At 47.1% G+C, this 26,275-nt stretch overlaps 1 protein-coding gene across 1 annotated transcript in view; it reads right to left on the bottom strand.

Annotated features, from left to right (window-relative positions):
• Positions 1-25,919, bottom strand: part of LOC144133434 (uncharacterized) — a 59,500-nt gene extending 33,581 nt beyond the window's left edge. Inside the window, exon 1 of the mRNA XM_077666527.1 lies at positions 24,619-25,919. The gene's annotated coding sequence lies outside the window, so the exon portion shown is untranslated. The remainder of the gene's footprint in view (positions 1-24,618) is intronic.
• Between the last annotated feature and the right edge of the window lie 356 nt (positions 25,920-26,275).

Below are 26,275 nucleotides of genomic sequence, written 5' to 3'. Positions count from 1 at the left end.
AAAATGGCTCACGTGACCGCGACGTCATTTCCGGTTGGGGTGGAGGCCACGGCCTGTCAGCGCGACAGTCCAGGACTCGTTAATCGAAGACAACCAACCATCATGGAACTGTGTCAACACGACAACCACGTGCTAAACGTGCATACGAACCGGCAGAGGATATATATATACCCCCATGACTGATGGACGTCAGACACAGCCGCTATTATATCCGGTACATATCCAAACAAGGCTGACAGGGCTTTCTAGGTCACGGTCACTATCCTTTTACGTGTCGCAATAGTAAAAAAAAAATAAGAAAGCAGGAACAATCAGCGTTCACGGTCTCTTCCGGGCAACGGCTACACCCAACGCGGACCCATTAAGTGGACAAAAGATTGTCGCTTCCCGCCTTAATCAGTGCCCTTGGCTTAGCAGAAAAACACCACCCGCCTACTGTACACACATACGTATGTCCCGCATACGCACATTATGCGCGCAGATATTTTTGGGAATGTACCACGGCAGGCAGCGCGCTGTCCTGCGTTCAGCGGCTTCACGCGGACAGTGGTAGGCGGTGGGGACTCATTCTAATGAGCCAGGCGGCTCGAATGACAAGAGAACTGGCCGCGCCAGAGAGAATTATGGCGGCAGACAAGCTGTCAGCGCTCTCAGCAGAGGGCGCGCGCTTTTGCCGCTGTTTCCTTTGTCTCGCCGCCCGAGTGAAGCGCTGTTCGCTTGAGCGCCTATGTGGGCCCCGCGCCATCGCGGCCTCCTCGGAATTCGGCACTGAGTTGAGGAAGCGAAAGACAGGGAGACCGTGGTTTAATGAACGGCAGTTAAGCGCTGATTTATGTCCGTGAACAAAGCGTAATTAGTGCTGATCGCATTATCGCATTACCATCGTGTCTGCTAATTCATCCGTTAATTTTCACGCCCATTTTATGCGCATTATGTAGTTGGATGCACTTATGCTTAGCGCGCTTCTCTGTTATTGTTGTTGCCGTTTTATTTTTATTTTTTTTGCGACAGCAAGTTGATCGCTATTACTGCTCTTTTTTTTTTTTCTCACCGTAGACGAGAACATTTTCAAAGAGGTCTTGGATCATATCTACGTGATAATGTGAATTTGCTCAGAAAGTTATATCGTGTTTAGTTGTGTATAAGCAGCTATGGCCATCGCGCGCCGAAGGCAGACGTAAAGCAGACTTTTTTTTTTTCTACGTTAAAAACATTTCTGGGCACGTCAAAATTGTTATTATTCTCTCCGAGCAATAGGAGATGACAAAGAATATTTTCTTTGTAAAAATGTGAAAAATATGGTTCCTTTAGGTGTTCAAGCTTCCCGCATGAAAATGACATGTGTTTAACTGCGACAAGGTATATAAGTGACATGTACCGTCAAATGTGATTATATTTTAAAAGCTTTTGAAGGAAACACACAGTTGTTTCATTAGTTCCCAGGAAGAGTGTCATCCCACTTTACCCGGAACAGTTGCTTCGTTTCACACCAGAAACGAAGGTGCTGTTACAATATACCTAAAAAGAAATATATACCTAAATATTAAGAACCATAAAAGTTTAAAAACTGGATAATAAAGTGGATAATGCTGGCGGAAAGAATAATCAAACTTCACAAGGCACTTACCTTAATTAGGAACCAAACGAGGCAGGAACGTCTCATCGGGACTTACGGTGCGAAATACATTTTGTAAACAGTCGACCAAGGCTGAACGATTTCAGATAGGTTTAACGGAAAAGATAAACCATACCAAAACCAGACCAAGCAATGCAGAACCAGACTTCAAAGCAAAGCACGCCTTGCGAAATTTAACCGATCAGATACAGGAAAAAGGTGAACTAAGCAGCAACAAAATCAGATAAAAAAGAACGCCACTTACTCTATTAACGACATTTTAATTGTTGTTTGTTTACCTCGCTAACCGCAGACCCGTTAACTAAAATGGAGGAAAGACGGAAGGAGCCTATTACTGATATGGCCTTGGACCGAATACTTTCTTTTTTCCCCTTCCTTTTCTGTCTTTGTGTATTTTTAAATCGCGACGTCAAACGATCGGGGAGTGCTTAGAGCCGATGGAGCTTAAGCTGGTATTAGAGCCCGAATATGCGGCTTCCTATCGGCCAACGGGTCTAATGCCGTCACTTGCTTAGTTACTTGCTTACTTAGCCCTCAGAGACCACAGGCACTGGCGGAGAAATTGTCGGTACAGGAATACATAGAATACAGCATGAATAACCAATCCTACAGCATGCATAAAATGGATGAACAAGCCGCACAACGGACAGTAATAGCACAGAGGTTACGGCGATGCTTGCTACGGGAGTGTGCAGGTGGTCAATGGTTAAGTTCACTCATTATGAAGAACAAGAGGCGCGAAAAGAGACGGGACAGAGGCAGGCGACAGCACAGGGAGGTACTAAAGGCTGAACATGTGTTGAAGGAACACCTTGACTTATATATGGATCAATCGCCCGTGTAATCTGGCAGACAGGATCGACCGGGTTTCTTTTCAAACCTTCCGCTTGTTGAATGTTGTCATGCTTGCCACGGAATTGTTTTGTCATGCCTTCACTCTCACTTCGCGATTGTTTGCAGATTACGCGCGCGATTGATCCATATGACCAACGGCGTTTCTTCAAGAAATGTTCAGCTGTTATAGTACCGCCCTGTGTTGTCGCCTGCCTCTCTCCCGTCTCTTTTTACATTTTTTGTTCTTTAAAATGCAGTAGTATTGCCAATTGGCCTGCAATTATGCCCTCCAAAGTTCATTCATGGTGTAATATTCTTGTGATGATTGTTTTGCACGCAAATGGCTTAAGTGGCATAACGAACATAAAAACGCAGCCGCCGCGGTTCGAACCCGACAGCGGCGGCTGCGTTTTTATGGAGGAGAAACGCTAAGGCGCCCGTGTGCTGTGCGATGTCAGTGCACGTTAAAGTTCCCCAGGTGGTCGAAATTATTCCGGAGTCCTCCACTACGGCACCTCCTTCTTCCCTTCTTCTTTCACTCCCTCCTTTATCCCTTCCCTTACGGCGCGGTTCAGGTGTCCAACGACATATGAGACAGATACTGTGCCATTTCCTTTCCCCAAAAACCAATTATATTATTATAACGCCAGACCACCGCTCCCTGTATTGGTCAATACGCGTGGTCACCTTAAATCGTTCGAAATTCAACCACGGCTACCAATGTTGCGAGAGCATCCAGTCGGCTGTGTGTATTGGAGGTGGTATGGAGAGTGAAATTTAACTGAGTATACTGAGGGGCCTGTTGGTCAGACATATTACATACAAAAACGTAGCATATGGACGGGACGAAGAAGGGCGGAGACAGGACGGTTGCTGCACTTACAACTGAAATGAATGAAATGCGATAGTAAACCACACCCCATCCCACACCTCTCCTCTCCGTTGTGGGTCTGTGTACATTGGGCAGACGGGCAGGTGTATAAACGCGAGGCTGGGTGAACATGCCTCTTCACTTTGCCAACAAACTGGGAACACGTACCAGTGCATTGCAAGAAGTGCAATGGTTGTTTTCCCGTGCTTAGTCGTACCAAGATAGTAGGGCGTGGTAAAGACTAATTGGCTAGGGAAATCTTGGAAGCCCAGGAAATTTCGATATGCAGTGAATGCACGTGCATTAGTACCCCATCTGTGTATCTGATGGAGAAGGAATTGAAGTTTTTAAAACGCACTTGAGTTTTCTTAGCACCTTTTATTATCTATCGCTCTTTCTCTTTTCTCTTTTTTTTGCTATTTTTCGACACGTTTTAAGATTATCTGTTTTTACCTTGTTTCATGTCATGCGCATGCGTGTTGTTGCTCTGGGATGTGGTGTGGTTTCCTTATCGCATTTCATTCTATTCGGTAGCAACCGTCCTGTCTTCGCCTTTCTTCGTCCCGTCCATATGCTACGTTTTTTGTTTGTAATATGGTATGGAGAGTGGCTCACAACCGCAACGCTGTGACGTGTATCGAACGTAACAAGCGTGCGAATCCGCGGAGGGCTTAGCGGACAACCCGTATACCGGGGAAAAAGCGCTTACGCTGCAATCAGGGCGGGGACCCTGCGCTCCGCTTAACTATTCGGGCGTCACTGATCATCGTTCGCGGTGGGCGGCAACCGCCGTGGTCCGGCGGTCGTTACGGCCCACCGAGCCTTTGCTATTGCGGCAAGCCCGTACAGGTGGCGCTGGGTTTCCTCGTTCTGCGCGTACCTTCTCGGAGGCGGTTCCTGTTTCTCGATTAGCCTTGCTGGCCCCGCTGTATTAAGGGAGGATACAAAAGCGTCCTCGCGTCTAAACCCAGCATTCAGCTCGCTGGATTTCCGTGGGGAGACAAATTCCTTGTCGTGATTTTAAAAAGGAGTTCGAAAATTTCTCTTCGCAGAAAAAAAAACAAAATTTCCTTATGTAGGTAATATTTCCCTTTCTTTCTTCCTTTCCATTTTTCTTTTCATCTACTTTCCTGCCATCGGACTTACAGGCGAACTGTCCACGAATACTGCACGCAGCAAAAATGGACTTAGCTGATTTACCACCACCACACCCAATCTTATCGATCCGCCCTTACAAAAATGGTTTATAGACTGTCTATAGACTTCTTATAGACTCTATTGGCTTCCTATAGACATTTATTTTTGTCTATTCGTAGTTTCTAGACTGTATATAGACAAATGTCTACTAAAGCTGTATGGCCATAATGGCACTAACTCTATAGATTGTCTGCAGACTGTCTATAGGATTTGCATTGCCTATAGACTGTTTTCTAAAGTTAGTCTATAGAGATTCTATAAACTTTATAGACAGAAGTCTATAGAGAGTCTATGAATTGTCTAAAAAATTTTTGTAAGGGCATGAAGCTGGCATTCCTCGCCGAATACAATTTAATCTCCTCCATACAACAGCCAAACTTTATTTGTACCGGTACACTTCTACCACTCACTGTTTAAACTGTCCACACACACATGCAGATATACTATAACACTGCCTTACACAGCGCCACTCGGCCTTCCAGTGCCCCGCCTCTCCTTTCCCACCATCCCCACAGTGGCCCATCTGGCTCGATTCCCGGGACCTGAGCCTGCAACGCGCCCTCATCACCTTAGTCCAAGTTCCGTTAAACGCCTTATATATAAAGGCTGTTTTAATAAATGTGTTGCACCATCACAACATTTGTTGCTTTCCTACTTTCCTTCCTTCTTTCTTACTTTTTCCCTGGTTTGCATGTTTGTTCCTTCCTTACTTCCTTCGTTTCTTCGTTTCTTCGTTCCTTCCTTCTTTCCGTCATTCCTTCCTTCCTTCCGTCATTCCTTCCTTCCTTCCTTCCTTCCTTCCTTCCTTCCTTCCTTCCTTCCTTCCTTCCTTCCTTCCTTGCTTTCTTTCTTTGTTCCTTCCTGCCTTCCTTCCTTCCTTCCTTTCTTCCTTCCTTCCTTCCTTCCTTGCTTTCTTCCTTCCTTCCTTCCTTCCTTCCCTCCTTCCTCCCCCCTTCCTTCCTTCCTTCCTTCCTTCCTTCCTTCCTTCCTTCCTTCCTTCCTTCCTTCCTTCCTTCCTTCCTTCCTTCCTTCCTTCCTTCCTTCCTTCCTTCCTTCCTTCCTTCCTTTCTTCCTTTCTTTCTTTCTTTCTTCCTTCCTTCCTTTAATTTAATTTAAAGAGATATCAGAATTGAAGGGGTAAACTCAGCGCCGCGCACAATTATAGATATGTACGCGAAGAAACCGTAGAACAACGCAGCCATAAAAGCGCACAAAGTTGCTAAAAAGCAAGGAAACAACCTCGCGATACACCTGTAACCAAGCTGTTTACATTTGCATTAACAAAATATTTCGGATAGTTGTAGAAAAAAGGAATCGCGGTTTACATTTCTCAACTGTAAGTTAGGGCGCGGACACTGGTGCACGACGTTGGTCACTGCTGTGCAAAAATACACTGAAAAAGCGATATCACTCCCCCATATTGTCGAAATCATTCACTCTGCGTAAGGTAAGGTAAGAGCGGTATTGAGTCCAACCAAAAAGAATCGTTACAGTGATATACCTGCCTAGTTGCCGTAATGATGTTTTTATCTGACCAGGATCAGTTTCGCTGGCCAGTGCACGAGAGCAATACGCTCTCGCCGCAGCTGATCACGCCTCGGGCTAAACTACAACACACTGTATGCATTGTACCTCGTCGTATTCATCAACTTCCATCTGTGCTCAAGTCTCGAAAGCAAAGGAAACGCGTTTTCAATCACGCTTTCAGCTACATACGCGGCGTTGGTTTCCACCCGAAAAAAAAAAAAACATGCTGTGACTATATTTCGTACCTAGCAGTGCCTAACCGAAGGCAATTGTTTCTTCTCTGTCATGTTAGAATTTTCGCTAAGGGATACTGTACCTGAGTTTTCGTCGCGGAAACCGCTCGGGATGATGAACATAAAAATTAATTGCGCATAACCGTGTTTTTTTTTTTTTAAGAATAGGGCTGCAGTTCCGTGAGCATGGAAGTGTGCGCCGTGCGTTCATTCTTGATGTTTTTGAGCCATTCATGTTATTCTTGTGAAACAACGGGTTCCAAATATGCGCAAACAAATTTTCAGATTTCTCTCGTTAGTACAACATAACGGGTACCTGAAGCGGTCAACCTCCTCACAGTTATTCAGGCTTTACAACAGGGAACTTGGTGTGTCAGTAGATACTTTTTTTTTCTCCCTCACACTTTTCCTTGCAGGAACGGAGCTGAGTAATCAGCGCCGAGGCGACCGTAAAGGCGTGCCCGTGAGGTCCATTCCTGCAAGTATGGCACCACTTCTTTATGCCGGTGAGGATGAATATTTTCACAGCCTCTTTCAAGAAACTAGGCATGGGACAAGCGAATCTCGCTTTTGAACTGCACGCCGAATGTAAGGCCATAAACGCCAAGTAGTTTTTATGTTCTAATTGTAGACTGCTGGCATCAGCACATAACAGCTGCATTTTAAAGAGGCGCACCCGCGCCCAGTGTGACGTCACCCGTTCGCGGTAACCAATGCGCGCCAGGAGTCCGCGGGGTCCGTGCGGAGAGATAAAGTCGCGATTTTTTTTCTTCCTCTGAGCGATTCTTGCGGGCAAGAAAATCAGATTAGAATTAAGTTAGTTATTTAGTTTATATTTAAAACGAAGATTCTGCACCCTTCTGTACAGGAAAAAAATGGCTGGTGGTTTAGCATTTTTAAGCACGAAATATTGTCCGAAAGCACAGTTTTTGGCCGGTGATCGACACCCCCGCCACGTATCTGAGAGCGCGATTGAGGTGTCCGCTGACCCAGGGTGCCAGTTATGCGCGTCTTCAACTTTTTCGTCTTTATAGTGCCAATTTACCCATTGTACGCCGGAGGCCTATGCTTCAGTGCCCCGTTTCTGCCACAACGTTGTCCACGCCAACGCATGCAGCGCACATCTCTCTGTCACTACCGCCACATAGCTCAAAGTGGGGATATTAGTTTGAGAGTAGTATTAGGTGACGAAGAAGACGATGTGCAATGCACACCGCGAGAGTGTTGCAGTTTACCGCGAGGCGTGATCTGCTTTAGGCGATAGCATAGTTGTCGAAACAGGCAACAAAGACAAAAAAAATCGGCGATAGCATAGTGCTCTCGTGCAGTGGCCAGTGAAGCTGATCTGTTCGCGCCGCCGCTGGTTCGAATCCCAGTCGCGGCAATATTTATCTTATTTATATACGATTTGCCCAAGGTCACCCTCAAGGTCAAAATTCAAATTAAATTTGAAAATTCGAATGAAGAGAAGCCCCTTAAATAACTTGACCCTAAAAATAAATGGATGCAGTTTGAACTGGTGGTACATAGTTCCCAAGCAACGCATCCTCAATTTAGATGCACGCTTGTTAAGCCGACGGGGTCATTCGCGCCAGACAACGATAAGAGGATCCGATTTCAGTCGTGGCATGTTTTAGAAAGACGAGGTGCAGAAAGCCGGCGGCATTGACTGCGCGTGTGAGCGCGCGCGCACACACACACGCACACACTCATACGCGTAAACGTAGCAAGAACAAACAAGTACCCGTGTAGCACGAAATGAACATACGCACGTGTAGCGAGGAGTAGGACCGGTGGGAAAGGGGTCTCGGCCTCTACGAACCACCTGATAGCGCGTGCTGGCTCATACCCCCACCTCCCCTTCCCTCAACCTCTGTATTTAGCTGCTTGTCTCACAGCCCCGCATTTACATGTCGACTACAATGGAAGCCACGACCCCGCTCCTACAGCGGCGAAGGCAGAAGCACTCTGCAAAGAGGAGCGCTGGGAAAGAGGACGATTCGCTCCTCATTCGAGGCACAACTGAATCTCTCTTTGAGCAGGAAGGAGACGTGGTAATGTGTTTGCTCTCGTCATAGGCGTTTTATCAAGAGCGGCTGCAATACGTGTACACAACGACCTTCAATGGGCTCGTTGTCCCACGTCCCAGCGCGCCTTCTAGATAGTCTTTCATTTGGCGCACTGCTGCTCGCTGTACGAGAGAGCCATTCACACTGACCTGTCACTCTTTGCGTGCAATGAGAAGATGAAGGTTTGTAGAGTGATTGTATTGGATCGATCAAAGATTAACGGAGTTGTTGTCAGGTCGCAGTAATGGATGGGGCTGAAGTTCTGTATACGAAGAAGAGCTTTGCGGATACATACGAGAGAAGCTGCCGTCGGAACTGCACGAGAAATGTACCTACCCCAACTGCACACAGAAGAAGCGCCTCTGTTAAATCTGCATGCTGTCTCCTTAGTCGGCTACTGCTTCGTGCAGTTGTTCATACCCAGATATACTGGACAAGCGCATATTTCCACGGCAAATAGTTTATGAACTCGATTTCTTACATAAATCATAAGATTATCCTGTAACAATCAATATATCCGTACATTTCCCGGCAACAGGCTTGCTTTTTTTGTTATTAACGTTTACGCTATATATCGTCCAAAACGTTCCCCATTTGGTTTGCTATGGCAGTTACTTTAACTATACTCGATGCAAGCGATGGGCAAACTTTGAAAGAAATATTTTCCTACACACAAGAAAAATGGGCCATTACCTTCAATAAATTCACAACAGTAGCTTACAATAGTCCGTACTTGCCTCACAATTCAATTTGACGTCCACGAATTCTTGTAGGTTGTGGTCGGCCATATGTTGAATAGGCACATACTGACGGTGAGGGAGTGGCCAGGGTTTGATGCAGACCGCAGACAAGAGATGGAATTTCTGCGCCCGTGTGCTGTGCGATGTCAGTGCACCTCTTTCCTTCTTTCATTCCCACCTTTATCCCTTCCCTCACGGCGCGGTTCACGTGTCCGCCAAGATATGCGAAACAGTTACTGCGTCGTTTCCTTTCCTCAAAACCAATTTTCAAAACCAATTTTTTATTCCTGCTATCAGCTAAGTCGAACCATCGCGAGATAGATCGCCCATGAAGCTGGCAACATGTTTCATTGTCTTCGAAAGAAGTGTTGAAGCGTTATGAATAATAATTTGGACGAAAAGTTTAGAAAGGAATCTCAGTTTCAATGGTATAAACTATGCAGATACTCGAACGTCGATTTCCTGGCATGTCCCGTGATATTCGCACCGCAGGAGAAGAGGACAGGGATAGAAATATAGAGCATAAATAGAGAGAGCGTAATCTCCAACACCCTAGATCTGAGGAGCAAACCGCCGGCAGGAAATAATGCAGTGATGTAGGTAGGGTGCCTGGATGCCCGCTCCCCTCTGCTTCCAGGGTGGGGACACCCTTTGTACTACCCCGCGCCGCCATTTCCCCCTCGCGGCGGCATGTTGGGTCGCACACGCGGGTCGCGTACAGTGCGCTATGCGTGTGGCGTGGTTTGTGTGTGATTGCGTCGCGACTGAAATGATACGACTGAACTGCAGACAGGCACTAATAGCTGTTTCGGTCGTGGCATTAATACTCTGGCACTTTTGAGTGTGTATTATGCATGGTGCAGTCGCTATAACTACACGGCAATCGAAAACTTATCACGGGCTGCTGTGTTTCCCAGTCACTGGCTGCACTGAAAAACGACAGCGGTTATTTCGTACCCGCCGCGGTGGCTCAGTGGTTAAGGCGCTCGACTACTGATCCGGAGTCCGGGTTCTAACCCGACCGCGGCGGCTGCGTTTTTATGGAGGAAAAACGCTAAGGCGCCCGTGTGCTGTGCGATGTCAGTGCACGTTAAAGATCCCCAGGTGGTCGAAATTATTCTGGAGCCCTCTACTACGGCACCTCTTTCTTCCTTTCTTCTTTCACTCGCTTCCTTATTCCTTCCCTTACGGCGCGGTTCAGGTGTCCAACGATATATGAGACAGATACTGCGCCATTTCCTTTCCCCCCAAAAACCAATTATTATTATTTCGTCTTCCTTTGTAGTCGTAATTTAGAGTATCAGGGTCGCCGAATTCAGTAGAATTATGCTGAATTTGTGGTTCGTCAGTAAGGACTGTTCACAAAACGCCAATTTTCTCGGTTATGCCGGCAGCCGGAGGATGACCAGCTAAATATTGTCACGAAGTGGTGAGTGCAATGTGGGGATTAGAACGACAACGAAAGTGGCTTCTAAACAAAACCCTTTATTTGGGCTGACTTGCGCCACCAATGGACTGAATCACTCGGCGGCGGCGTAGCAACGAGCGTGCTCGGCGGGCGTCGAACAGAATGCCCGCCGCTGTCGGCAGTGCTCAATTTAAAGCTGTTAGCGAACTTCCGAGATAAAGCGTGCAAAGCTACTAGAACATTCTGGAACATGGCAGAATCAACTCCGCCTGGATGCGATAAATGGAGATAAATCTGGTCGCGTCTTGCATCGCAAACACAGAAATAAAGCGGCGTGCCGGCAGCTTTGAAGAATGGACAAACAAACACTGCAAATATTCGCGGCAATATAACTATTTCTGCGTGGTTAACACCCGCGTGAGTAACACTTTCTCTAGTATCCCTTTATCTTATTACTGCATCATATGTGAAAATTTTCACACGGTAATTATTAATAATAATAATAATTGGTTTTCTGGGGAAAGGAAATGGCGCAGTATCTGTCTCATATATCGTTGGACACCTGAACCGCGCCGTTAGGGAAGGGATAAGGGAGGGAGTGAAATAAGAAAGGAAGAAGGAGGTGCCGTATTGGAGGGCTCAGGAATAATTTCGACCACCTGGGGATCTTTAACGTGCACTGACATCGCACAGGACACGGGCGCCTTAGCGTTTCTCCTCCATAAAAACGCAGCCGCCGCGGTCGGGTTCGAACCAAATTTCTCTTTCAAACGGTCCGTCGCCACACTGCTCTGGAGTGTACAGCTCTGACACATCTAAAACTTAATTGACATACTTTCTCAACTGGGTCCCTCAGTGGCTTGCACCGCAAAAAAAAAAAAATCATGCAGACGGTTGAGTTTCCCTCTGAACGGTGTTGACTGCATGGAGATTGATACTACGATGCGACAACGTTTTGCTGATTCGTAGTTGCTAAGTGACCTTATTCGGGGACAAATTTAACTGATACGCGTTTATATTTTCTTTTCAAAACTCGAAGAAAAAAGTAATCAGAAACGACTGATTCACAAAGAAACCTCACAAAATCCGCCCCTGATAACCACTTACTTTGAATCCCATTATCATATTGCCAAGCTAGACAAACAAAGGGGAGTCAGAGCAACGCGGCCCGCCTCTCTCGCTTCTGCGAAAACCGTCTGCTCCACATTCCAAAGACACTGGCTTGTCGCCTCACTCAGTAGTAGTCGGGCAAGGCAATAGAAACCCCGTTTGACGTAAAGCGCGCAGAAAAGACATGGACGAGTCAGCACAGTAGACAAGGTCTCATCCCCGCAGCTGTTTATCAAGTGATGAAAAAAAAGGTAAACTCTAGGAAATGTTCCCCAAAACACGCGTGACGAATTCTACAGATGTGGCTGCATGACGCCGACGAAAGGAGCCTTTTTTTCCCTTGAAATTTGTTGGCGTCACGCAGCCATTACTTCTTTGCTTACTGACGCGCAGATTACGGTGCCAGGATATTCATAGCGAGCTGGCTCAGATAGGTAGAGGGGGAGGTGGGAGGGATTTAGAATGTCTTGTGACATAAAGATAAATGAACTGAGCAAAATGCAGGACGAAAGCTCACATACTCGCTTACCGGAGAGAGCGCTCCTAAGTATTATCGGTGCCTTACTGGGAAACGTCTCTGTCGTCAGGTTCTCTAGAAAGTTGTCTGGCTAGTTTTAACCCCTGCCTCGCCTTGGCGCGACCAACTGCCGGACGAATACAGCTTTTGCTGCCTACGTCATTGGCGCACGTGGTACTGGTCTGGTGGACAAAACATGCGACTTCTGGCAGCGTGGTGCAACAGGTGCGTGTGCTCTGAGTTAATGGGGAGAATAAGGGCTGCAGCGCGCGAAACATGCAAAATCGAGGAGAAAGTAGGCAATTTCGACCATTGAGCAACGCCTTTTCTCTTGAAGTGTGCTCGTGTTATGTGCGTTGTTGCAGCAGTCGGAGATCAAGATATGAAGGGCTGTTGTGTTCCCAGGTGTTCTGCTTACGCCAGGAAAGGACAGTGAGGATTTCGCTTTGTTCCGGACAGCGCGCGCAGACACAAGAGGGAATCGCAGGTCAAGCGACACGGCTGGAAACCGACAGAACTGCAAAGTATGCGAGACAAGGCATGCGATATGCTTGCACTATATAACAGTTTTTGCTGGTGGGACGGAGGCAGAATGCGTGCTTTAACGTTCCATCCTCTAAAACTGAAATTAGCGGCCGTCAAACGTGACTTGTCGCACTTGACTTCACAGCGAACGAGAAGCTGTTTGAATGGCACTCTTTGGAGAGCATGAAAATGCAGCTCGAAAGAAGTAATCCTGTTTGTTTGAAAAGTTATGAATTGGAAAGTATCCGCGTCAACAAATTCCACTGCAGTATGCTACGCCCATTGTGAGAATGCAACGACTGTTCACAGGGCGCCGAGTTTCTCGGCAGATTAGCTGCCGAAGAATACACATTTCTGCGTAACTAACTCTGATTCACTTTCTAAACGATGTATGCCATCACCCTGTCTTGGGAGAACACCAGATTTGCGGAATATAACGCGGTAGAGGCACTTTTCTCTTCGAAACGGGCCGCCGCCGCATTGCGCTCAATGCGTTGTGCGTAGTGTATATCACCCCCTACAGCTATACTTTCTTAATATCGCTCCCCCTTTATTTCCCTCCCCCTGTCCTTTTATTCCCGCTAGTCGCAGCTCAGGTGCTTCAGATTCCGATGGCAGATGCCGCGACTAGCAAAATCTTTTCCTTCCATTGTTATTTTATTAATAAGTAGCCACTAACAACAAAAACTTAACGGGAGAGTGGGACCCAACATGCCGCCGCATAGAGAGCGGTGTCTTCACCCTGAAAGCGGCGGTGGCCATCGAGACACCCCATTCTAGGGATTCAACTTCAGCGCATGGTTCGCAAAGCTTCAACGGTGTGAATTCCGAACGACATAAATAAAAATGTAGGCGTGGAATTCTGCAACACAGGAGTGCCATCGATAGCGTGGACAAGTATCATTCTTCCACTGCGGTCAAATAAGCAGTGTGTGCCATACTCCATGCACTACGCAGTCATCATCATCATCACCAGCCTGACTACGCCCACTGCAAGGCAAAGGCCTCTCCCATGTCTCTCCAACTAACCCTGTCCTTTGCCAGCTGCATCCACCCTTTGCCTGAATACTTCTTAATCTCATCCGCCCACCTAACCTCCTGCCGGCCCCAGCTACGCTTACTTTCTCTTGGAATCCACTCCGTTACCCTTAAGGACCAGCGGTTATCTTGCTTTCGCATTACATGCCCTGCCCAAGCCGATTTCTTCCTCTTGATTCCGACTAGGATGTCATTAACCCGCGTTTGTTCCCTCACCCACTCTGCCCGCTTCCGGTCTCTTAACGTTACACCCATCATTTTCCTTTCCATGGCTCGCTGTGTTGTCCATAACTTAAGCTGAACCCTTTTCGTTAGCCTCCACGTATATGCCCCGTAGGTGAGTATCGGTAAGATACAGCTGTTGTGCACTTTTCTCTTGAAGGATATTGGTAAACTGACATTCATGATCTGAGAGAACCTGCCATATGCGCTCCAGCCCGCTTTTATTCTTCTAGTTAGTTCCCTCTCTTTTTTTACCCAAGGGAACGGAGCAGCGCAAAAACAAGCAATCACACAAGAAGGACAAGACACGACACGAGCGCTCGTGTCGTGTCTTGTCCTTCTTGTGTGATTGCTTGTTTTTGCGCTGCTCCGTTCCCTTGGGTAAAAAATGCACCAACTAGCCTAAATATAAGTTTTACTGTAGCTCCCTCTCATGATGCGTGTTACTTATTGTCATCCAGGTAAATCCAGCGAGGCGCACGCAACATTGGGTGAGCGAGAGCGCGGCGTGCATTTCAGAGTGTATATTTGTGGGTGGAGATGAGGGCGGAAATGGGTTGCAGAAGGTAAAAAACAAAACAAAAAGAAGGTAGAAGAGAGAAAGAGAGAAAAAAACTATACACGCGTAAAATCACACGCTCGCAAGCGCATTTATACAGGACGTGTACTCAACTGCACGCACACACGTCTCCTAAAACTAATATATACAAAGAGAGTTCTCTGGAAAACACGCTCGTGTAGCATCCTGCCACTGTTCACAAACTGCGACGCTTTGTTGTGGGCCTAAACGGGGCACTGATATACGGGGTTCTTGAAGTAGCCGTGCACTTTACTGATTCACTTAGACGTGGTTTGAGGAGATGTTAGCATTCGCAGTCAGAGCCAACAGTTGTCTCTCGTAATGTGATGAGCGCATAAGGAAGGATGAATGTGGGTAAAAGTAAACGTTACCACAGCTTCAAAGAGGAAGAATTGGGGTGCCATCAAGACCTTCCGTGCAAACAAAGATTTTTACACACAATGTATATGTCGCTGGTATCGCACACAATGCATGAATCCATGACATGCAGAGATGTGCAGATAACACTTGGTGCTTTGCATCTCGTACGCGCACACACGCCAGAATACAAAAACAAACTCAGAACAAGCTCATGGGCGCGGAATTCACATAGGGATAGATGCACAGATCACGCCGAGTATTTCGGCACGCAAATACAAAGAAATCAGTGCACTTCTTTGCACAGCTTTGCCCCTGCGGTGGGGACTTTTGGAGTCCAGGAAGGCAAACAGCCAGCACGTGCGGGACACCGTGATGGAAGTCCTGAGCTCTCGATATTTTGCCGGTCATAATCATCATCACAATCTAGGTTGTGCTCAGTGCAGGTCAAATACCTCTTTCATCGATCTCCTACGTAAGCGTTGTCCTGTGCCACAAGTAGCCACTCTATATCAGCATATCTTCTAATCCCATCACTCACCCGGACTCCCGACCGGTTATCTGCACTTCACATTGCCTACCCCGCGAAGGACCATTTATTCTTCTACGTTGCAACAGGATATATACATCTTGTGTTTGTTGCGATGCACGTTGCTGTAATCGACAGTCCATCATCATCATCACCAGCCTAACTGCGTCCACTGCAGGGCAAAGGCCTCTACCATATCCTCCCAATTAACCCGGTTCTGTGATAGTCGCGGCCACCCTAGACACATAAACTTCTTAACGCCTAACTTTATCACACCCCCTGCTACGCTTGCCGTCTCTTGGTATCCACTCCGTTACCCTTAAGGACCAGCGGTTGTTTTGCCTTCGCATCACATGCCCTGCCCAAGCCCATTTCTTCCTCTTGATTTCTAGTAAGGCTAAGACGTCATTAACCCGCGTTTGTTCCCTAACCCATTCTGCTCTCTTCCTCGCTTGCTTCGTTGTTCTCAATTTAAGTTCAACCCATTTCGTTACCCTTCACGTTTCTACCCCGTAGGTTGAGCACCGGTAAGGTACAGCTGTTATATACTTCCCTCCCGAAAGGATATCGGTAAACTGCCATTCATGATCTGAGAGCACCTGGCCACTCCATTCCATTCTTATTCTCCTGATTATTTTACTGTCGTGATTCGGGTCTGTGGTAACCACGCGCCCTAAGTTGATGCATTTCCTTGTCACTTCCAGCGCTTCGCTCTCTACCAAAAACTGCTGTATGCTTTAGCAGTCAATCATATCTGGGCACATTTTCTTCTTCTCAATTCATCATCATCATTTATTTACCCTTAAAGGCCCTCGGCTTAGGGCATTACATAAGATGGGGGAGGAGGAAGCAGTCTTTACGTATTACAGTGGTCGGTACCACCAACAAGAAATACAAGGTACAGGGTTCATTAACATTATCACTATTATCAAAGTATCGACATTAAGAAAGACACAGCGGGTCAACAACAACTTGGAGAATAAAAACCAGATGCACACACTCAAAAACACGGCAAAAATAGTTCGGCCCTTGAAATGTGCTGTTAATAACTGCCTGAATTTATTAGGTTCTATTTTAGTAACTATGAAATCGGGTAGGTCATTCCACAATGTAATGGAGCTAGGTAAAAAAGATTTATTAAATGAGTTTGTGGAGCCGTGTATGCGCTGCAAACTTAAAGAGTTAAAAAGTCGGCGTGAGGCGCGAAGCGGCGGGTGCAATACAGAGTTTCTTACCTGTAGGATGGTTTAGTATAATTTGTGAAATGAACAAAGCTGTGAAATTTTACGCCGAAGGGCCAGGGGTCGAAGATCAAGAGATGCCTTGATAAGAATTACTCTGTGTCGTCTGTCGTGCTGCGATGTGATAAAACGAGCCGGACGATTTTGGATGGCTTCAAGCTGATCGATTAGATACTTCTGATGGGGATTCCAAATCGCCGAGGCATATTCGAGTTTGGAACGGATAAATGTTACGTAGGCAAGTTGACGGACAGAATGGGGTGAAAAAGCGAGGGATCGTCTGGTAAACCCAAGCAACTTGGAAGCATCTGCACAAAGTTTTTTGCAGTGTGCTCAGACCAGGTTAGCTTGTTGTTCACGATGATTCCAAGATACCTGTATGATTCTGTCTCGGAGAGTGGTGTAGAATTTAATGAATACGGATAGCCGAGGTTATTCGGCTTTCTCGATACATGCATAAACTTACATTTGGAAACATTCAGTTGCATAAGCCATGACGTACACCAGGTTTCTATGAGATTTAAGTCGCGTTGAAGCAGAGTCTGATCATTGGGAGTAGATATGCGTCGGTAAAGGACACAATCATCTGCGAAGAGGCGGATACATTTTGACGATGCAGTCGTGATTCTCCTCTTCCCTTGTACAAGACATACCGCCTGTCGTTGCATTTTGTAATCGATGAAGAAACAGAACCGGTGATGACGCAACAGATGTGTTGAAGATGAGCGGCTAAGAATTGAAAGAAGCACTCTGAAGTGCCGACGGACTGTGTCTCCTGACCAGCTTTTAGAGGTGCTTCCTATTATACTGGAGCGGACAGTATGCGTAATTTACTGCACTGTCTTCCGTCGAGGAAGTGGCGGCGGACCTGCAGAGCTGACGACTCGGTAGTTGTTGCATTCCCAGAAAGACACTGCACGTTTTACCGCGTGCAGTGTTACATTTTTTGAGGCGGGATTCTTTTAAGTAGCATCGCACGGTTTCTTACGAGACGGCGTGCAGACAGCGGCCCGGTGGTGCTGAATTGGGGTCGAGACCTGGGCGGCATATCACTTCGTCTGCGCCGTAACCCTCCTCTTTCCCAACTCAACGACTGGGGCCTTTCTGTTGTCGAGGCCCTCTCCGCATTTCCGCGTCGCTTTGCGTCCTAAACAAGAAAAAAACAGAAAAGAGAGGGCAAAGAGAGGAGGAAAGTGGCCGAGGAGGTAGAGGTGTCATGGCGGGGCGCTTACAGGGGGGCACTTAAATTTAGGCGCAGATCGCTTCCACGCAGAGCAACACAAAGGGTGTTCTTGCCGCTGCTGCGTCTTGGTCCGCCGTGACTTCAGGGTGCGCGCCACAAACACTGTGGGAAGAATACAGGTGTTTGCGGCGCCTCTGTTACAGCGTGCGCGTGCCACTTGTGTGGGGTCTTTCTTTCTTTCTTTCTTTCTTTCTTTCTTTCTTTATTTCTTTCTTTCTTTCTTTATTTATTTATTTATTTATTTATTTATTTATTTATTTATTTATTTATTTATTTATTTATTTCCATCTTTGCTTCCTTACGTCTTCCTTTATTTCTTTGTTTATTTCGTTCCTTTTCTGTCCTTTCTGTATTTCCTTCTTCCTATCTTTCTGCCTTAATTCCTTTTTCTTCTTTTCTTTCATTTCGTCCTTCCTTCTTTTATTTAATTCCTTCGTTCGTTTCTTTCCCTTCTTTCTTGCTTCCTTCCTTCGCTTTTTCTCTCTCTCCTTCTATCTTCCATTTTCTTCTTTATTTCCTATATTTTATGTTCAATGGCTTCTTTTATTTCTGAACTTCACTGTTTTCCCCTTAAACTTCTTCGTTTCGTTCGCTCTTCCCTTTCTGTTCATTTCGTTCCTTGATTTGACGATATTGAGGAAGATACTGCGTCATTTACTTTCCCCAAAAACCAATTTTCATTTTTTTTTCCCGGGTTTGAACCCGACCGCGGCGGCTGCGTTTTTATGGAGGCAAAGCGCAAAAAGCGCCCGTGTGCTGTGCGATGTCAGTGCACGTTAAAGATCCCCATGTGGTCGAAATTATTCCGGAGCCCTCCACTATGGCACCTCTTTCTTCCTTTCTTCTTTCACTCCCTCCTTTATCCATTCCCTTACGGCGCAGTTCAGGTGTCCGCCAAGATGTCAGACAGGTACTGCGCCATTTTCTTTTCCCCAAAACCATTTTTGTTCACTTCTTCCTCTTTTTCTTTCCGCATCTTTCTCTCTCTGCCCTTCGTTCTTTCCCATTCTCCATCCCGGCTCGTCTCTTCTGTCTCTTTCTTTTCTAACCTCCGCCATTCGCTGCCGTGAACTTGGAAGCGGGACGCGCGCAGCGCGAGAAGTTTCCCCTTGGAAATTGCGGCGGCGGCCGTGCGAGTTGTTACGTGACCAGAGTTACGCAACTCACGACGGCGGTTATTTCTTCGCTCGTTCACTCACCCGCTTCTTCATTCATTCGTTCATTTCTGCCGAGGCGGCAGCGGCGTCTAGCAAGCGGCCCCCTTCCAGGCGCCCCAAGCACGCGCAAAACGCAACAGGGTGCCGCATGCTGCCGACAAGTGGCGAAGAAACACGTGTCCCTAAGCGGAAATGCGTTGTTTTTTTACATTTTCTGAGCTCTTTTTGTTTCTCTCACGTTCTCATACGAGTCTGCCGCTTACTGCGGGAGGGGGGGTCACACTATGGCCCGTGGTGAAAGAATACGGCGGGCGTCGTTGACCTCTGCTCTCAGCGGCGGCTTTCGTTTGCTTTTTTATTTGTATTACTTGCTCTCTTTTTATTTTTGTTTCCTCCATTTTGCACGCTCTCTGCCTATCGGCACCTTTTTTCGTTCTTCTGGCTGCTGTCCACCACGAATGCTCTCGCGGCGGGCTTGCAGCAAGGTACAGTCGTGAGCAATATTAAAGGGAACAAGCGCATTCCACAAAATTGCAGATTTTTTGGTTATTTCTTCCCAAAATTTGAGGATGACTTTTGGATATCGTATATGCCGAGAGGGAAACTAGCTAGGAAACATAAAAAAATGTGCTTGTCGTTCATAACTACGGAGTAATCAATGAATGAATGCCCAAACTTTGTTCCCTTTTACACTGCTCACGACTGTACGTTTCATGATTGTTCTTCACATCTTTAGTGTTTTTGCCTTTTATTGAATTTTAAATTCCAGAAGAAGATGTGCTTTAAGTCGCGGCAAAAGCTCTTGAGACGAATTTAGGGTAACACATGACAGGCGAGATAACAAAAGATGACCGAGCTAGTGAATCCATTTGTGAGTTACGGGTGCTGACAACGGCAAGCAACTGTAAAATCGTTGGAGGTTTTGCGTGTAATGTCTGCAAATAAAAGGTATGCAGTTTTATGCCAGAAAAATATTCATTTGCAGTCGTAAATGTATGAGTTGACGCATGGTAGAAAATAATTAAAATGAATAAAAGGTGCCTGCGCATGAAGTTCTACTATAAGGGTACTTCATAGCCGATTTCATTGCTTTTCACACTGCAGCACGTTGGTGAGCAGACTCAACACGTTCGAGCAGACGAATGAAGACTGCGAGGCGCCTCAGCTGTTTGATCGATTAATCGCACGAACATGCACCGACAGCTTTGTTTGAGCTAAAGTTAGTTTAATAACAGCCACGGACAACTGCGTTGGTAGCGGAGGCCTGTGCCCCATGACCGCTCTACGCCCACTTCGTCGTCTCCATTTCTATAAATAATAATAATAATAATAATAATAATAATAATAATAATAATAATAATAATAATAATAATAATAATAATAATAATTGGTTTTGGGGGAAAGGAAATGGCGCAATATCTGTCTCATGTATCGTTGGACACCTGAACCGCGCTGTAAGGGAAGGGATAAAGGAAGGAGTGAAGGAAGATAGAGGTACCGTAGTGGAGGGCTCCGGAATAATTTCGACCACCTGGGGATCTCTAACGTGCACTGACATCGCACAGCACACGGGCGCCTTAGCGTTTTTCCTCCATAAAAACGCAGCCGCCGCGGTCGGGTTCGAACCCGGGAACTCCGGATCAGTAGCCGAGCGCTCTAACCACTGAGCCACCGCGGCGGGTCTATACATCATCTCCACCGCAGTTTTGCGGGCCTCATTCTTCAGCGTGCCTACTAATTACATTATAAACAAACAAACAAACAAACAAACAAACGAACAAACCAAAACAATAAAATAAGCAAGATCTCGGACGACTCTTGAGGTTGAATGTAGCAGCCTCGTCCCACGCAGCGCCGCCGGTTCCCATGCTGTGGCGGGTCCTAAATTTATTGAGGCAGGCAACGAAAGGAGGTGGAAGAGGGGGGGGGGGGGGGGCGCTGCCGTGCGCACCCGCCGTCGCGTCCCGGGCACGCTGTAGTGTATTTGCACAAAGCGCTCCCACCCTCCTCTCCCCATTCCTCGGCGCGCACCGTGTCGTGCTGGTCGTGTATGCATGCCTTGTCCCGGGCGCCCGTGCTTTACAAAAGGAGTCTCCCGCGGACGACAAGCCCGGCTGCATTTGCATTGCAAGGCGGCGCCCACGGAAAAAGAAACACGCCGAGCTGGTGGAATATTTCTCTTTCCTCCGACGGCGGCGGCACAAAGAATAGAAACAGTAATAACGTACAAAAAATAAATAAATAAGATGGAAGATTCGGGCGCTCACACGAGGAGGCCAGTGGGTCCCGACGACGAGACACGTTTCGTGCACGACTCACGGAGTGTTTCGTGTGGCCCTGCCTTTCCTGTGTGTCGCGGCATGTGTGTTGACTGCATGTCCAATCACTCTGTGAGGAGACTCCATGTCAGCACTCTGCGGAAGCAACACCGACGACTCGTGACTGCACTTCGTAAACATCTTAACCGCCTTCCCTGACTCGTGCAAGCTCCGGACGAGCTGGGAACTGTGCAGAGTGCGCGGTGCCCTCTTCTGCCTGAAGACGTTAAAAACCAGTATTGCTGGTGTCGATTCGCACACATTGCTACTGAATGCAAAGAGGCGTTTTCATCGCTCTGTTCTTGTTGTGCGTACTATGCAAGTTTTTAGGTGTTTACACCGAGCTTGACAAATTTCGATAGCTCGTTAGTAATTGTCACCAAGCCGATATCTATTTGGCTAGCCAATAAAATTTCGAAGGAAGACTTTTCGGACTTCCTCTAAGGTACACTCGCGAGAGTTTTAACACTGGACAGAATTCGAAATGGCAAAAGTTTGAGCTAGATGCGTTTCCAGCTGGTTGAGAGCGACAAGAGGACAATTTGGAACGTAGATCTGAGTCACGAGTGGTTAGCTGTTTTACTTAACATCTTTGTAGTTACACCACTTGGAGAAAAAGCAGTATAACGCAAGACTTATCGTTACGGTAGCTATAGCAACAGTCTCAACGCTAACTTCCGATAAATCATGCTTCCTTCACAAGGCACCGCGTGCGACTTCGGGAATTCATTTTTCCCGCAAGAATTTTACTGTAAAAGAAATCTTTTCAGTTTACATGATGCTAATAGGCCTAAGCTGCAGGTCAAATATAAGTGTTCTTTGCTTCACTGCAGTGCAGCTTTGAGAAGAAGTTTTAGAACATGTGCGCGAAGCAATAGCAACAAATGACTTTCACATATTTTAGACAACACCATGAGGGGACTACCATAGTTAGTGGGGAGTTTCTAAACGAAAATAGGTTTTTTCGTCATTCACCATTAAAAACGAGATCCCATGGTAAATAGATGTCCCACATTGCTGGTTACGGGAACAGACCGGCATTGCATGAGATGAGAGCCTACTGCACTTGCCACCTAGTTATAGCCCTTCACTATAGGACTACTGAACAGTGGGTCTATCTCAGTCTTTACAGTTTCAGAGCCCCGGAAACGCTGCACAGCTTAGGTGCCACCATCAGGCACGCAAACAGTGAGCTCTCATGCATTTCTGACGTCGCCTCAGAAGTTTCTTCAATTCATAAAGACAGAACAGTTTTCTGGAACTGTTTAAGGACTGTTCTCAGCTACCATTTATACTTAGTCATCTCAATTACCCCCACCTTCCCCCCAATTCGCCCCCAGGAACGCATGTCGACATTTCGAAGACCGCTGACTGATTCAAAGCATTCGAAGTTTTATCCCTCAAGACTATTTTAATACTCTTGTTCTTGTTGTGATGGCTCTGCAAGAGACCATACTGACGGCACTCGTATCGAATCGTGTTCATTTTCAGCAGCGATTAAGAAACCAGAGCAAACTGTGACCAAGTTGTTCACTAACCTCCAGGGCATCTCTTCACAATTCTATGTGTACGCTTGAACCGTCATATATTAGTTCGCGCTACGTTACAATGTGGCGAAGGCGGTAACAATGCTTTTATTTGCTTGAATGTCACATCATTATTTATGTTTTCTCTGTAGTTAGCCTGTTGCGTTTTATTGTTACCTTGCAGAGCGTTTGTACGGACAGTAGCAGCCAGAGGGAAGAATGGAGGTATGACCTTTGCAATGGTTTCATATCCCGATGCAGTTTCCTGATACCAAAGCGTTGAAAGCGCCAGGCCGGCGTTGCTTAACCGTTTGGTGCCCAAATTGTGATGAAACGAAAAAAAAAATTTTTTACCCCCCCCCCCCCCCCCCATTATGCTAGCTGTTGTACCATCATCAAGCTTTGTCAGCTCTGCTGAAATGTAAGAAATCGGTATGCCGTCAATTCGGAACAATTAACATTTGGTACATTATGTGCATCAAGTTTGTGCAGCTAGTATGCAGTTTCATAAAAGTTTAATTGGAGAGCCTTGAACCAGATCGAACGTGTAAAGACAGAATATTTCTGTCGAACAAATGCTTTCCAATTTTTCCCAGAACATTTGCCAGAAAATAAGAGATGAATTGTGGAACGCTGGCCGGCAGTCATCCATTCGCTAACAGTTCTTCTAACGCTTCCCTTAAAGTGAGGCTAAACACTTTGCCTGGAAACAGCTGGCTGCTGAGAGCATATTGACGTCAAACTTTGTATGTAACCTCCGCGTACTGTAATAAGTACAGAGTCGATCACACCTGTCTAGTTCTCGCGCGGTTCCGCCCGGTGGAAATGAAGCGAAATTTTAAAGTATGTATTGAATTTCACTTACGATACCTGCGCTGGAGAGCAGCCTAATTGACATGTGAACCGCACAGGCACCAGCGCCTTACGCCAAGAAGAGCGGCCGCGATATGATTTAACTTAATTTTCTCCGCAGCCCACCACTCTAATGCTCTAGAGAAGTGCGATAGACTCTGTACATGACGTGCAAACGGAATGTGGCGAGCTCGCGACACTGGGAATTGAGAGGTTATTACAGCCTGAGCACTGCTTTGCTTTTGTGGCGATATGGAAAGTATAGAGACAATGCTTCTAGTCTTTACAGGACACCTATGCATGCACTACTGAGAGCGCTTAGTTACCATTCGCTCCTTATTGAGGCACGCGTTATAGGCTGGAAAAAAATTGTGTAAATTCACGTGTTAGGTAGCACCAGCTGGTGAGGCAACCGGCAATCACTTCATGCCTCCAAGCATCACCGGCCATTTACGATTTGGTGCAATGCAAGGAAAGGTTTGACAACATGAGCTGATGGAGCTGGCTTTTGTGACCTGTAGTTGTAATGGCACGTATGGTTTTTAGCTGGAATCCCCGAGTATAGCTCGCAAACCACGAATTCACACTCTATTGCCTTCGAAACGTTCGGAGTACCTTCTCAGATACCAGGCAACTGATAACAGATATTTAACTTACTAGTTGGAGTGGAAGTAAACGATTTTGTGAAAGTGAAAGAAAAAAGAAGAAAGCATAAAGCATGCTGTAGCCTCGATGCATCTTTTGGTAGAACATGGACTGGATTAGCTGGTGGCACAAAGTAAAGTCCGAAACTTCTCAATGCAGCTGAAGCGACAACGTAAATTTACGAGTCGGGCTAAGTGCTCTCGCAGAGAAGATTGACCATACAGAAAGATAAATTTGGCTTACCTTATATTCTTCAACGGCAGGGCGCAGCGTTTAAGGGGCAACTGGAGTAAGTCCTCTATTTCAAGAATCAATTTCGGTGTGTTCCGCAAACTTCGTCTGAGTCGTCATCATAGCGCACGGTTAGAGGTCACTGGGATCCGTCACACAACCATGATGAGAATTTGACGATGCTACTTTGCCTACGGGTACACTACACTGTGTGATTTAAGAAAGTACTACACTTGCTTCCGTTTGTTGGATGAGATTTGTCTCGATGAGGATCGTAGCCGAGAGGAGGGACTTCAGGATTTTATATATTTGAGTGACTGTCACCAAGTGCAGTTAGATCCCTCTTTGAAGAGTTCCTCTTATAAAGTCAAACTTTGTAGCGGTATCTGATGACGAGTCAAAGTCAACTGTCAGGCAATTTCGAGGCAGCCGCTACGTAGATCACTCGACGTGCTAACAATTAGTGACAATTATCAAAGCCCTCAGGAAGCCTCCGGCTTCCTAGCAGTCGTGGATGACCATTTCGCCGCCTTCACGAAAACTTTATGAAACTTGCGGGGAGCAATTTGATTTCAATTCTGCTCCGTTTCGCTCTTTGGTGTCGAATTAAAGGAGCACTGAGAAGTATTCTCCTTGGCGCTGCTGGATGTCGTTGCAAGACAAGATGTCACGCACTCTGGTACCGACTTGGCTTCGCAACCTTCTGGAACACTCGCTTACAACTAGTCCATCGTGAGGCGAATCGCCTCCACGCTCATGTTCACTTTCTTCAATGTGCAGCCAAGCATTCACGGCCCATCCTCTGCATCACTGCTTCGCCACACCCCCAGCAGCGTCAATCTTTTCCAGTGTCCAACGGAGGTCCAGGACAGTCCTTCAACAGTGGGCGACGTACCGTTATCTACGTCTTCTGTGCGGTGCTCTACAAAGACTCCGGACACACTCTTCTTAAGTTGAAGTCGGCAAGGACCGATGACATCGAAGCCTGGCAAGCACGCCGTCGAGCAGAGGCCGAGGAGGCCTGCGCGCCCGTCGTCCTTCGGCGAAGACCGCAAACTTCTTGGCGACGACGTGGTCGTCGTTGCGTGCTCACAACTGCTCTTCTTGTTGTCGTCGTCCTCCCCTGTCCCGTACCGGCGTCGCAGTCCTGTGAACCGAAGCGTTTGTCGTACGCGCGCGTGCGTTCGTCACAGGGCTGGCTGGCTTCGTCTCCTCACGGCAGCCGTAGTCGCCACAGGCTGAGCGCTCGACTGACTGACTGGCTTACTGACTCGCGGGCGGCGCGCACCGCGTTGCCGGCACTGGTGCGTGTGCGACGGCTTCCCTTCCCCGTCTTCGTCGTTCCCTTCCTCGCGCCGTCTGAGGAAATGAGTCTCGGAAGGAAGGCGAGGAGGTGAGCGAGAAAGGGGCGAGGAGGATGACGGGGTTTGGGAAGCGCCCGCTCCTGCGGCGCGTAGCCGCCGTACCTGCGCTGCCGCTGCGGTAGTAGAGTGGCTGTGGTAGGAGGAGGCGCGTACTCATCGCCGCAGAACCAGAGAGGAGGCAAAAGAAGCCGCTGTCTTCGCCGCGTTGCCCGCTCGCTCCCGCCGCTCCTTGTTATACAAGTGGAGGGTGCGCGTGTTCGTGGTTGGGGGCCACCGCAAATGCCGCCACGGCCTTTCGGGTCTCT

This window comes from Amblyomma americanum, chromosome 5 (genome assembly GCF_052857255.1).
Source record: "Amblyomma americanum isolate KBUSLIRL-KWMA chromosome 5, ASM5285725v1, whole genome shotgun sequence".
Lineage (NCBI taxonomy): Eukaryota > Metazoa > Arthropoda > Arachnida > Ixodida > Ixodidae > Amblyomma > Amblyomma americanum.
Note: the sequence above shows the minus strand (reverse complement) of the source record. Positions and strands in the feature narration are given on the sequence as shown.